This window comes from Bombina bombina, chromosome 7, assembly GCF_027579735.1.
Source record: "Bombina bombina isolate aBomBom1 chromosome 7, aBomBom1.pri, whole genome shotgun sequence".
Lineage (NCBI taxonomy): Eukaryota > Metazoa > Chordata > Amphibia > Anura > Bombinatoridae > Bombina > Bombina bombina.
In genome coordinates this window covers 265,307,011-265,322,016 of record NC_069505.1, presented here as the reverse complement: position 1 = coordinate 265,322,016, position 15,006 = coordinate 265,307,011, and positions in this window count along the sequence as shown.

Sequence of the window (15,006 nt, the reverse complement as noted above, 5' to 3'; positions counted from 1 at the left end):
GAGCAAATCCTGGGCATCCCTGAATTGGAAGATATTCCGAAACAAATGGGGTTGTGCCAATTTCTACACAGAACTTCTGCCATGCCAGGATCACATTTTTAAACGTCGGCATTTTAGCAATTAGCGGAGGCAGTTGTGGAATTGGGCAATGTAGAAGAGCTTTTAAGTTGAATGGGTGGACAAGGTTTGCCTCCCCAGCAAAGACAGTGAAAAATTCTTTCTCTGAGATCCAATCAGCCGCCAGTTTTGCGATTGAAGCAATATTATAGTGGGTAATATTCGGGAAAGCGAGACCCGCCGACTCTTTAGAAAGTGATAATGCACTTAATGCAATTCGGGGTCTTTTTCCTTTCCAGAGGAATTCATTAGATGTTCGGTTAAATAATTTTATATCTGCCTTATGTAAGAGGAAAGGTATATTTTGGAGAAGATATATTAACTTTGGTAAAAGTATGATTTTAATAAGCATAATACGTGCTGAAAGAGAAATAGGGAGAGAGGCCCAGTCATTCAATTTCTGCTTACAATAATTGAACAATTTAACATAGTTCAACTCATACCATTCGTGTGGAGATTTTGACATTGTTATTCCTAAATATTTTATTTGAGTAACTTCTCTAAATGGGTGATCTAATACATGGCAGGCAGTTCTGTGTATCCACAATAGTTCGGATTTTTGAAGATTAATTTTGTAGCCAGAAAATGACGCAAATATTTGCACTGACTCTAATAGCTTAGGAAGGCTTTCTTTTAGGCCAGCTAAAAAAAGGAGTAAATCGTCAGCATACAGAGCAAGAACATATTTTTGTTTACCAATCTGGATACCTTCTAGCTGTTGTCTAAGGAGGATCGCCAATGGTTCTAATGATATGTTGAAGAGGATAGGCGAGAGGGGGCATCCCTGCCTAGTGCCTCTCTGTAGGATAAAACGATCCGTAATAGTGCCATTGATAAAGATTGCTGAGGATGGATTGTTATAGATAGCCTTGATCAAATTTGTGAAATTCCCGGAAAAGCCAAACTTTTCCAAGGCCGAAAAGAGATGGTCCCAGCAGATATAGTCGAAAGCCTTTTCGGCGTCGACTGTTAGGATGGCAGCGTCTTCTTTTTTTAACACTTTCTTATTATTCCGCAGATAGTCCAGTACCAGCATAACCTTACGGATATTTTTTGTCGGGCTTCTCCCCATCATGAAACCAGCCTGATTATCATGTATAATATTATTTAGGTGGGGGGCCAATCTTTTTGCAATTATGGACGTAAGTAATTTATAATCAAAATTTAATAGGGAAATAGGTCGATATGAAGAAGGAATTTCAGGATCTTTTTCTTTTTTGAGAACTAGAGCTATGTTAGATGCCGCAAAATACTGGGAGCATGGGATATCTGCGGAATAATAAGAATTAAATAGGTTATGTAAGGTAGGGGCTATTTGGTCTGCAAGGATCTTATAGAATTCGGCAGGGAGCGAGTCAGGGCCGGGGGCTTTGTTAAGTTTGGCAGTTTTAATACCAGTAAGAATTTCTTGTGTAGAGAGCGGAGCATTGAGTTGATTAATTATCTCTTGTGGCAATTTGGGGATCTTTACCTTATCCCAGAACCTCTCTTTTGATTCTATATTGGGAGGTTCAGCTTTATAAAGATTTTTAAAGAAGTCTGTAAACGTATGTTGAATGTCATAATTGGAGGTAAATCTATTTTTCCCACATCTAATTGCAGTGATATAGTTAGAAGATCTCTTTTTAGTGATTTTAACGAGGTATTTTGCTGCTTTCCCGGAGTAGCCACCATAAAGTGATTTCTTTCTTATGTCTTCAGATATCATTTGTTGTTTGAGAAAGATATCCCTTTGTGTTTTTAAATTTGTATATTTTTCTCCAAGCTTTTTGGAGGGATCAGCTATGAACGCATTGTATGCGTTCCTCACACTGTTAGAGAGTTGGATTTCTTTCTGTAGAAATTTTTTTTTAAGAGCACACATGTAAGCCTTAATATCCCCACGTAACACAGCTTTTCCAGTCTCCCAGAATATTTCTGGCTTGTCCTTATAGGCATGGTTATAATTCTCAAATTCCCTCCATTTGTTGGCTAACCAGTTTTGGAAATGTAGGTTACTATGTAGATGGTTGGGAAAGAAGAAATTATTATTCGGTCTAGGTGTAAGAGATTTAGAGTTGAGTTCTAAAGCTATAACCGCGTGGTCAGAAAGAACTATATCTTTAATATCGGCCTGTACCTCCTTGCCACAGAATCCATTACTTTAGTGAAATTTCAGGATCATTGCCTCAAATGTAAAGTTCCTACATGGGGCGTTATTTAATCTTACATTGCACAATCAGTCAGTTAGGTAATTCAGTCAGACTAGCAATTTAAATTTGGAGGTGCAAATGCTTACATTGACTTAGTCACAGAGGCATGTTGGAAGAATTTGGAGTTCCATGGATGGATGGTCTATGGGTTGAGCTGGCTTGCCAGGGCTATAACTATATATAATAAGCAATATTATCCTTTTTAAATATATAAATAATATAAGTAATTAAATTTGTAAGCAAATATGAAATGAAGTGTTTAAACAGATTTTTAACAAAAAATATACATATTTTTAAGAAAAATCTTCATAAATTTTAAAATATAAAGATTTAAAGCTATATTTTACTTTGTATTTCAGTCTTATTATGTTGAAAAATTGGTAATATTAAAAGATCACTGAAATATAAGTGATATGAAATTAAATATTTTATTTCACATTGTTTCTTTCTTTTTTGATTAAATAGTATTCGATTTTTAAATTTAATATTATTATTGTATTTTGAATACACTGTAATTCTAATTCAATACATGTGTTTAACTGTGCACTGTATCTACAATAATTGCAGTATCACTTTATTAATTGCATTTATTCAGTTCTCTGTTTAAACCTTTATTTCTTTCATGTAATTAGCAAGAGTCCATGAGCTAGTGACGTATGGGATATACATTCCTACCAGGAGGGGCAAAGTTTCCCAAACCTCAAAATGCCTATAAATACACCCCTCACCACACCCACAATTCAGTTTTACAAACTTTGCCTCCTATGGAGGTGGTGAAGTAAGTTTGTGCTAGATTCTACGTTGATATGCGCTCCGCAGCAAGTTGGAGCCCGGTTTTCCTCTCAGCGTGCAGTGAATGTCAGAGGGATGTGAGGAGAGTATTGCCTATTTGAATGCAGTGATCTCCTTCTACGGGGTCTATTTCATAGGTTCTCTGTTATCGGTCGTAGAGATTCATCTCTTACCTCCCTTTTCAGATCGACAATATACTCTTATTTATATACCATTACCTCTGCTGATTTTCGTTTCAGTACTGGTTTGGCTTTCTACAAACATGTAGATGAGTGTCCTGGGGTAAGTAAATCTTATTTTCTGTGACACTCTAAGCTATGGTTGGGCACTTTATTTATAAAGTTCTAAATATATGTATTCAAACATTTATTTGCCTTGACTCAGGATGTTCAACATTCCTTATTTTCAGACAGTCAGTTTCATATTTGGGATAATGCATCTGAATCAATTTTTTTTTTTTCTTACCTTAAAATTTGACTCTTTTTTCCCTGTGGGCTGTTAGGCTCGCGGGGGCTGAAAATGCTTCATTTTATTGCGTCATTCCTGGTGCGGACTTTTTTGGCGCATAAAATCTTTTCTGTTTCCGGTGTCATAAGTGTCACCGGAAGTTGCGTCATTTTTTGACGTCCTTTTGTGCCAAAAATGTCGGCGTTCCGGATGTGGCGTCATTTTTGGCGCCAAAAAGCATTTAGGCGCCAAATAATGTGTGGGCGTCTTATTTGGCGCCAAAAAATATGGGCGTCGCTTTTGTCTCCACATTATTTCAGTCTCATTTTTTCTTTGCTTCTGGTTACTAGAAGCTTGTTTATTGGCATTTTTTCCCATTCCTGAAACTGTCATTTAAGGAATTTGATCAATTTTGCTTTATATGTTGTTTTTTCTCTTACATATTGCAAGATGTCTCACGTTGCATCTGAGTCAGAAGATACTTCAGGAAAATCGCTGTCTAGTGCTGGAACTACCAAAGCTAAGTGTATCTGCTGTAAACTTTTGGTAGCTATTCCTCCGGCTGTTGTTTGTATTAATTGTCATGACAAACTTGTTAAAGCAGATAATATTTCCTTTAGTAATGTACCATTGCCTGTTGCAGTTCCTTCAACATCTAAGGTGCAGAATGTTCCTGATAACATAAGAGATTTTGTTTCTGAATCCATCAAGAAGGCTATGTCTGTTATTTCTCCTTCTAGTAAACATAAAAAATCTTTTAAAACTTCTCTCTCTACAGATGAATTTTTAAATGAACATCATCATTCTGATTCTGATGACTCTTCTGGTTCAGAGGATTCTGTCTCAGAGATTGATGCTGATAAATCTTCATATTTATTTAAAATGGAATTTATTCGTTCTTTACTTAAAGAAGTACTAATTGCTTTAGAAATAGAGGATTCTGGTCCTCTTGATACTAATTCTAAACGTTTAGATAAGGTATTTAAATCTCCTGAAGTTTTTCCTGTTCCTAATGCTATTTCTGAAGTAATTTCCAGAGAATGGGATAAATTGGGTAATTCATTTACTCCTTCTAAACGTTTTAAGCAATTATATCCTGTGCCGTCTGACAGATTAGAATTTTGGGACAAAATCCCTAAAGTCGGTGGGGCTATTTCTACCCTTGCTAAACGTACTACTATTCCTACGTCAGATGGTACTTCGTTTAAAGATCCTTTAGATAGGAAAATTGAATCCTTTCTAAGAAAAGCTTATCTGTGTTCAGGTAATCTTCTTAGACCTGCTATATCATTGGCTGATGTTGCTGCAGCTTCAACTTTTTGGTTGGAGACTTTAGCGCAACAAGTAACAGATCATGATTCTCATAATATTATTATTCTTCTTCAGCATGCTAATAATTTTATCTGTGATGCCATTTTTGATATTATCAGAGTTGATGTCAGGTTTATGTCTCTAGCTATTTTAGCTAGAAGAGCTTTATGGCTTAAAACTTGGAATGCTGATATGGCTTCTAAATCAACTCTACTTTCCATTTCTTTCCAGGGTAACAAATTATTTGGTTCTCAGTTGGATTCTATTATTTCATCTGTTACTGGTGGGAAAGGAACTTTTTTACCACAGGATAAAAAATCTAAGGGTAAAAACAGGGCTAATAATCGTTTTCGTTCCTTTCGTTTCAACAAAGAACAAAAGCCTGATCCTTCATCCTCAGGAGCAGTTTCAGTTTCGAAACCATCTCCAGTCTGGAATAAATCCAAGCCTTCTAGAAAGGCAAAGCCTGCTTCTAAGTCCACATGAAGGTGCGGCCCTCATTCCAGCTCAGCTGGTAGGGGGCAGGTTACGTTTTTTCAAAGAAATTTGGATCAATTCTGTTCACAATCTTTGGATTCAGAACATTGTTTCAGAGGGGTACAGAATTGGTTTCAAGATGAGACCTCCTGCAAAGAGATTTTTTCTTTCCCGTGTCCCAGTAAATCCAGTGAAAGCTCAAGCATTTCTGAATTGTGTTTCAGATCTAGAGTTGGCTGGAGTAATTATGCCAGTTCCAGTTCTGGAACAGGGGATGGGGTTTTATTCAAATCTCTTCATTGTACCAAAGAAGGAGAATTCCTTCAGACCAGTTCTGGATCTAAAAATATTGAATCGTTATGTAAGGATACCAACGTTCAAAATGGTAACTGTAAGGACTATCTTGCCTTTTGTTCAGCAAGGGCATTATATGTCCACAATAGATTTACAGGATGCATATCTGCATATTCCGATTCATCCAGATCATTATCAGTTCCTGAGATTCTCTTTTCTGGACAAGCATTACCAGTTTGTGGCTCTGCCGTTTGGCCTAGCTACAGCTCCAAGAATTTTTACAAAGGTTCTCGGTGCCCTTCTGTCTGTAATCAGAGAACAGGGTATTGTGGTATTTCCTTATTTGGACGATATCTTGGTACTTGCTCAGTCTTTACATTTAGCAGAATCTCATACGAATCGACTTGTGTTGTTTCTTCAAGATCATGGTTGGAGGATCAATTCACCAAAAAGTTCATTGATTCCTCAGACAAGGGTAACCTTTCTGGGTTTCCAGATAGATTCAGTGTCCATGACTCTGTCTTTAACAGACAAGAGACGTCTAAAATTGATTTCAGCTTGTCGAAACCTTCAGTCACAATCATTCCCTTCGGTAGCCTTATGCATGGAAATTCTAGGTCTTATGACTGCTGCATCGGACGCGATCCCCTTTGCTCGTTTTCACATGCGACCTTTTCAGCTCTGTATGCTGAATCAATGGTGCAAGGATTACACAAAGATATCTCAATTAATATCTTTAAAACCGATTGTACGACACTCTCTAACATGGTGGACAGATCACCATCGTTTAATTCAGGGGGCTTCTTTTGTGCTTCCGACCTGGACTGCAATTTCAACAGATGCAAGTCTCACAGGTTGGGGAGCTGTGTGGGGATCTCTGACGGCACAAGGAGTTTGGGAATCTCAGGAGGTGAGATTACCGATCAATATTTTGGAACTCCGTGCAATTTTCAGAGCTCTTCAGTCTTGGCCTCTTCTGAAGAGAGAATCGTTCATTTGTTTTCAGACAGACAATGTCACTACTGTGGCATACATCAATCATCAAGGAGGGACTCACAGTCCTCTGGCTATGAAAGAAGTATCTCGAATTCTGGTTTGGGCGGAATCCAGCTCCTGTCTAATATCTGCGGTTCATATCCCAGGTATAGACAATTGGGAAGCGGATTATCTCAGTCGCCAAATGTTGCATCCGGGCGAATGGTCTCTTCACCCAGAGGTATTTCTTCAGATTGTTCAAATGTGGGAGCTTCCAGAAATAGATCTGATGGCGTCTCATCTAAACAAGAAACTTCCCAGGTATCTGTCCAGATCCCGGGATCCTCAGGCGGAAGCAGTGGATGCATTATCACTTCCTTGGAAGTATCATCCTGCTTATATCTTTCCGCCTCTAGTTCTTCTTCCAAGAGTAATCTCCAAGATTCTGAAGGAATGCTCGTTTGTTCTGCTGGTAGCTCCGGCATGGCCTCACAGGTTTTGGTATGCGGATCTTGTCCGGATGGCCTCTTGCCATCCGTGGACTCTTCCGCTACGACCAGACCTTCTGTCGCAAGGTCCTTTTTTCCATCAGGATCTCAAATCCTTAAATTTAAAGGTATGGAGATTGAACGCTTGATTCTTGGTCAAAGAGGTTTCTCTGACTCTGTGATTAATACTATGTTACAGGCTCGTAAATCTGTATCCAGAGAGATATATTATAGAGTCTGGAAGACTTATATTTCTTGGTGTCTTTCTCATAATTTTTCTTGGCATTCTTTTAGAATTCCGAGAATTTTACAGTTTCTTCAGGATGGTTTAGATAAAGATTTATCCGCAAGTTCTTTGAAAGGACAAATCTCTGCTCTTTCTGTTCTTTTTCACAGAAAGATTGCTAATCTTCCTGATATTCATTGTTTTGTACAAGCTTTGGTTCGTATAAAACCTGTCATTAAGTCAATTTCTCCTCCTTGGAGTTTGAATTTGGTTCTGGGGGCTCTTCAAGCTCCTCCGTTTGAACCTATGCATTCATTGGACATTAAATTACTTTCTTGGAAAGTTTTGTTCCTTTTGGCAATCTCTTCTGCCAGAAGAGTTTCTGAATTATCTGCTCTTTCTTGTGAGTCTCCTTTTCTGATTTTTCATCAGGATAAGGCAGTGTTGCGAACTTCTTTTGAATTTTTACCTAAAGTTGTGAATTCTAACAACATTAGTAGAGAAATTGTGGTTCCTTCATTATGTCCTAATCCTAAGAATTCTAAGGAGAAATCATTGCATTCTTTGGATGTTGTTAGAGCTTTGAAATATTATGTTGAAGCTACTAAGTCTTTCCGAAAGACTTCTAGTTTATTTGTTATCTTTTCCGGTTCTAGAAAAGGCCAGAAAGCTTCTGCCATTTCTTTGGCATCTTGGTTGAAATCTTTAATTCATCTTGCCTATGTTGAGTCGGGTAAAACTCCGCCTCAAAGGATTACAGCTCATTCTACTAGGTCAGTTTCTACTTCCTGGGCGTTTAGGAATGAAGCTTCGATTGATCAGATTTGTAAAGCAGCAACTTGGTCCTCTTTGCATACTTTTACTAAATTCTACCATTTTGATGTATTTTCTTCTTCTGAAGCAGTTTTTGGTAGAAAAGTACTTCAGGCAGCGGTTTCAGTTTGAATCTTCTGCTTATGTTTTTCATTAAACTTTATTTTGGGTGTGGATTATTTCCAGCAGGAATTGGCTGTCTTTATTTTATCCCTCCCTCTCTAGTGACTCTTGCGTGGAAAGATCCACATCTTGGGTAATCATTATCCCATACGTCACTAGCTCATGGACTCTTGCTAATTACATGAAAGAAAACATAATTTATGTAAGAACTTACCTGATAAATTCATTTCTTTCATATTAGCAAGAGTCCATGAGGCCCGCCCTTTTTTTGGGGTGGTTATGATTTTTGTATAAAGCACAATTATTCCAATTCCTTATTTTATATGCTTTCGCACTTTTTTATCACCCCACTTCTTGGCTATTCGTTAAACTGAATTGTGGGTGTGGTGAGGGGTGTATTTATAGGCATTTTTAGGTTTGGGAAACTTTGCCCCTCCTGGTAGGAATGTATATCCCATACGTCACTAGCTCATGGACTCTTGCTAATATGAAAGAAATGAATTTATCAGGTAAGTTCTTACATAAATTATGTTTTATCTGATGAAACCTTTATTTATTTTTTAACTGTCTTCACATCTAAGTCTTTCTATAGTTCAGTTTTTGTTTAGCAAGTCAGTAGATGAAGATTCTACACATTTAGTAAAAAAGTTAGCTGGATTTAATAGGTCAAGTTTTAAAGGGACAGTCAACACCAACATTGTTATTGTTTAAAAATATTAAGAACGTCTGTACTACCCATTCCCCAGCTTTGCACAACCAACATTGTTATATTAATATACTTTATAACATTTAAATATTTGCCTTTTTCTAAACCATTACAGACAGTCTCTTATCACATGCTTGTTTATTTGCTTTTCACAACAGGAGACTGCTCGTTCATGTGGGCCATTTAGATAACATTGTGCTCTCTCACATGGAGTTGTGCATGACACAGCACTAATTGGCTAAAATGCAAGTCAATAGATAATAAATAAATAGCCATGTGATCAGGGAGCTGTGAAAAGCGGCTTAGATACAAGTTAATCACAGAGATTCAAATTATATTAATATAACCATGTTGGCTGTGCATTATCTATCTTTTTAAACAATTAAAATTTTGGAGTAGACTGTCCCTTTAACTATGTTACAGGTTGGTGCAAGAGGAAAGTCTGCTTGTTATCTTGCCAACTTAGGACTCATTTTCATTGACTTGTTAAAAATGGAGTCATAAGGTACCAAAGTTGCCGACAGCTAAAACGTAGTTTATAAATCCATTTTAGTACCAGGTTTCCATTGAAATATTATTTGCAGTGCTTGCATTTGGTCTTTTCGTGTATTATAAGTTAATGTTATGTTAACACTTCCATCGGACATTGTATTTCTTGAAAATCACACCATGACAAGTTAATTTCTATCGTAACCCGACCTTAAATTATAAAAGCTACAATTAGTGACTGCGCTCCTTACCTGTGATCAACTAGAGAGGGAAAGACGAGGTAGTTAGCTGTAGTGTTTGGTGTTTTTTGAGCCAGGTAATAAATAGTCAAAGTATTAGAAAAAAAAAGTTTTTAAAATTAAAATGAGACATTTTTTGTGTTGTTTTAATTTATTGTTAAATATATTTTTATATGTAATAGTTAGTGCTGCCCCAGGCATAGGTCTAGTTGGAGTTTTGTGCTGAATTAGATTTTTCATATTAAGTAAATATTGAAATATAATTAAGAACAAAATGCCAACCTGTGTTATGACTTTCAACATGTTTTTCGTTTTACGACCTTGCATGAAATAATTTATGGTTCAATAGAATTTAACCCTTAGTGCAGTCTTAGGCCTAACTTCCATTGATGTGGTAAAGTTTGGAAACGGGTGGTAAAACATTTATCTCCATTAAAGTCTATGGAGAATATTTTTGTTAATACAAGATTCCAAACTTTACCACCTCAATGGAAACTAGGCCTAAGACTGTTGTGAATAAATTTTATAGGATTTTTTTCATAGTTGAATTAGTAAAAAAAAGTGTACAGTGATGATGAAGAGGAAAAATATGCAGAAATTTGGAACATGAGAAAAATATGAATAAATGAAAATAGAGCACAGTCTATACCACAAAAAATAATATATTTAACTTAGTTTAAAGGTTTTAAAGGTCTGATTTAAAGGGACAGTCTAGTCCAAAATAAACTTTCATGATTCAGATAGGGCATGTAATTTTAAACAATTTTCCAATTTACTTTTATCACCAATTTTGCTTTGTTCTCTTGGTATTCTTAGTTGAAAGCTTAACCTAGGAGGTTCATATGCTAATTTCTTAAACCTTGAAGGCCACCTCTTTTCAGAATGCATTTTAAAAGTTTTTCACCACTAGAGGGTGTTAGTTCACGTGTTTCATATAGATAACACTGTGCTCATGCACGTGAAGTTATCTGGGAGCAGGCACTGATTGGCTAAACTGCAAGTCTGTCAAAATAACTGAAATAAAGGGGCAGTTTGCAGAGGCTTAGATACAAGCTATTCACAGAGGTTAAAAGTATATTAATATAACTGTGTTGGTTATGCAAAACTGGGGAATGGGTAATAAAGGGATTATCTATCTTTTAAAACAATGAAAATTCTGGTGTAGACTGTCCCTTTAAGATCAGTTTTATATATCACTTATAGATTTAAATTTATGCATAATAGATTAGCGCATTTTAAATAAAAGAATAATATACACTGAATGAATTCCCAAGGGCATTTGATTAAGCTTCTATAAAATAAAATGCAATATACATATATTTCTTCAACTGTCTGTTTTTACTATATTTACAATATAAATGTGACTCGTCTATTTCAACCCTCGCTGGATAAAGTGACATGTTTTCTCAAAAAGGAATACAGGACTGATTTCACTGATAGTATTATGCAGTTTAGCTGAACCTTATTGTATATAGATAAAGACTCCATATTAACCTTAAAATTTCAGACTACATCAGTATCCTCATTATCATTTACATATGACCCCTGAATAGCCACAGCAGAATAGGATTGGGTGCATGGGCATGGTAGATGCATGGACTGGGCAAAAAACAAGGAAATTATGCTAAGACATTATTTTCCCTAATATTGTTATGCAAGTAAATCCTTGCATCACATTGCTTAATTTCATATTATGTAAAATAACTCTAAAAAAGAAATACCTATCATCCAATGCACATTAGAAGAAGGTACAAAAATGACATATCTGTATTCATGTAGATTTACATTAAAAAAATGCTTTAAATAATATAATTATTTTATTATTATTCTTTTTTTATAAAGCACCAACAGATTCCGCAGCGCTGCCCATGGGTATAAGGATATCAGTACAATGGAGAAACAATACGATAAAAGACAAAATTTTACAGACACATACAGGGGGAATTGGGGGCCCTATTCCCGTGGGAATTTACAATCTAGATGGGTAGGAGGATAGGAAATATAAATCAGCCAATAGAATTTCTCCTACCTTAATTCCGATGGGCTGATAGGATTGTATCAGCCAATCGGAATTGAAGGGACGCCATCTTGGATGACGTCACTTAAAGTAACCTTCATTCAGTCGTCGGATCAAGAAGGAAGAGGATGCTCCGCGTCAGATGTCTTCAAGATGGACCCGCTCCGCTCCGGATGGAAGAAGATAGAAGATGCTGCCTGGATGAAGACTTCTGCCGCTTGGAGGACCTCTTCTGGCCGGATCAGATGAAGACTTCTGCCCCTCTTGATGTCCACTTCTGCCCGGCTGGGTGAAGACGGCTCAAGGTAGGGTGATCTTCAAGGGGGTAGTGTTAGGTTTTATTAAGGGGGGATTGGGTGGGTTTTAGAATAGGGTTGGGTGTGTGGGTGGTGGGTTTTAATGTTGGGGGGTATTGTCTTTTTTTTACAGGTAAAAGAGCTGATTACTTTGGGGCAATGCCCCGCAAAAGGCCCTTTTAAGGGCTATTTGTAATTTAATATAGGGTAGGGAATTTTATTATTTTGGGGGGCTTTTTTATTTTATTAGGGGGAATAGAGTAGGTGTAATTAGCTTAAAAAAATTGTAATTCATTTTTTATTTTCTGTAATTTAGTGTTTGTTGTTTCTTGTACTTTAGTTTATTTAATCTCATTGTAGTTAGTTTATGTAACTAATTTAATTATAGTGTAGTGGTAGGTTTAATTGTAATTTTGGTTAGGATTTATTTTACAGGTAAATTTGTACTTATTTTAACTAGGTAGTTATTAAATAGTTAATAACTATTTAATAACTATTGTACCTAGTTAAAAGAAATACAAAGTTGTCTGTAAAATAAAAATAAATTCTAAGATAGCTACAATGTAACTATTAGTTATATTGTAGCTAGCTTAGAGTTTATTTTACAATAAAGTATTTAGTTTTAAATAGGAATAATTTAGTTAATTATAGTAAATTTATTTAGATTTATTTAAATTATATTTAAGTTAGGGGGGTGTTAGGGTTAGGGTCAGACTTAGGTTTAGGGGTTAATACATTTATTATAGTGGCGGCAATGTTTTCGGCGGCAGATTAGGGGTTAATAAATGTATTACAGCGGCAGCGACGTTTTCGGCGGCAGATTAGGGGTTAATAAATTTATTATAGTTGCGGCGACATTGGGGAGGCAGATTAGGGGTTAATAAATAAAATGTAGGGTTCGGCAATGTTGGGGGCAGCAGATTAGGGGTTCATAAGTATAATATAGGTGGCGGCGGTGTCCGGAGTGGCAGATTAGGGGTTAATAATATAAAGTAGGTTGCGGTGATGTCGGGGGCCGCAGATTAAGGGTTAATAAGTGTAAGATTAGGGGTGTTTAGACTCGAGGTTCATGTTAGGGTGTTAGGTTTAGACATAAAATTCCTTTCCCCGTAGGAATCAATGGGGCTGCGTTAGGAGCTGAACGCTGCTTTTTTGCAGGTGCTAGTTTTTTTTCCAGCCAGCTCAGCCCCATTGTTACCTATGGGGAAATCGTGCACGAGCACGTTTTGCCAGCTTACCGCTGACTTAAGCAACGCTGGTATTGAAGTGAGATGTGGAGCTAAATTTTGCTCAACGCTCACTTTTCTGAGGCTAACGCCGGCTTGCAGAAAACTCGTAATACCAGCGTTGTCTTAAGTGAGCAGTAAGAAAAAAAAGGAGCGTTAGCACCGCACACCATTACCGACAAAAACTCGTAATCTAGTTTTTATTTTTGTTTTTGTTTGGACAAGGGGATATTAATTTTCAGCATTTCTAACAGTTTAACATTTATTTTAATAAATTGCCTTAGTTTTTATGTTTCAGACGTTCTCTCAATAATTATTTAATTGTATTTTAAATTGAGTGTAGAATTTCCAAGCTGAGACTTGTTCCCATTTCAAATACAAGATAAACTTATAAACCATGCATACCTGGCCAGTTATCGGCCTATAATTAATGGGATAGTTCACAAAAAAATGTTCTACCTTTTTAATTATTCCCAATCATGCTTTTAACCTGCTAGAGTGTATTAAATTGGTTAGAAGTAGCTCCTTTACTCCTATTTCAGCATTTGAAATAGCTGATTTAGCCTGTGGTATAGCCACCTATACTGAAAGTTTTGATACTGGAGTATATGCTATTGCCAAGCCTAAGTAAACACAGTCAGCAGAAGAAGTTACACTCTCCGTGGGCTGCAGGATAGTTAAGTAATAAAATTATAATTGTCCATTGTTCTCGCTATGTATTGAGCTTTGGTGTTCCAGCTAAATAAAAGATAAGGAAGCAAGTGTGTGTACACAAGGTGATAACATAATGAGATCTGATATCACCTTTAAGTTCAACCCATTGTAATGGACTGTGGTTTCAAAGCACAAAATCAGCTACTTCATATATACAAATAAGCATGAAAATGCAATTTCTCAAATATTTTATACTCTGCAGTTGGTATAACAAGTTATTTAAAATACATTAATGGAAAAACTATTTTACAGTGTACTGTCCATTTAATTTGAATTACAAACAGTCATATTTGCCACTGGAGAGCTAATATCTATTGTTACATAGTAGTACATATATACTGTTGTTTTTCAGGAAACCAGTTGTCTGTCATCCTTAATGCAATTATCAAAGGGGTTTTATAGTCAACAATTTTATATATACATATCATAATTTAGAAATTAAGCACTACATTGCAATAGATCTGTATACAAATAAATATTTTAAAATAATTTATCAATGCTATTTTGTTAAGACAATATGCAAGGGTTTGCCAATCATAATTAGTTCAGGGATACATCCATTGAAAAATGTGGTGGAATTCATGATCCTGGTCTCATTACCTATAGTAAGGTACAGATGTAAATAAGCTTATGGTCTCACTAACCAATGATCGTGTAGAATGTTGCGCAGTCAGTTACAATTCACTATAGTTAACAGGATACAAAACCCAAATGTTTTCCTTTTGTGTTTCAGATAAAGCAGACAATTTAAAAAAAATCTTCCTAATTTACATCTATTTTTAAATTTGTTTTGTTTTCATGGTATTCTTTGATGAATGGATACCTAGGTAGGCAGCATGCATATATTTGGAGCACTACATGGTAAGAAATAGTACTGATTTCTAGTGCTATTGCAAATGTATAACATTCTTACAAAACTGTTGCCAAATAGTGTTGCAGACACGTGGGCACCCCTGAGCTTATGTCACTGTTTCACGTGCCTTTAAGCAGTGGTGGGATTCAACCGGTTCTCATCAGTTCTTAAAGAGCTGTTCCTAAAATTATAAAAGTGTAAAGGTTTTTTT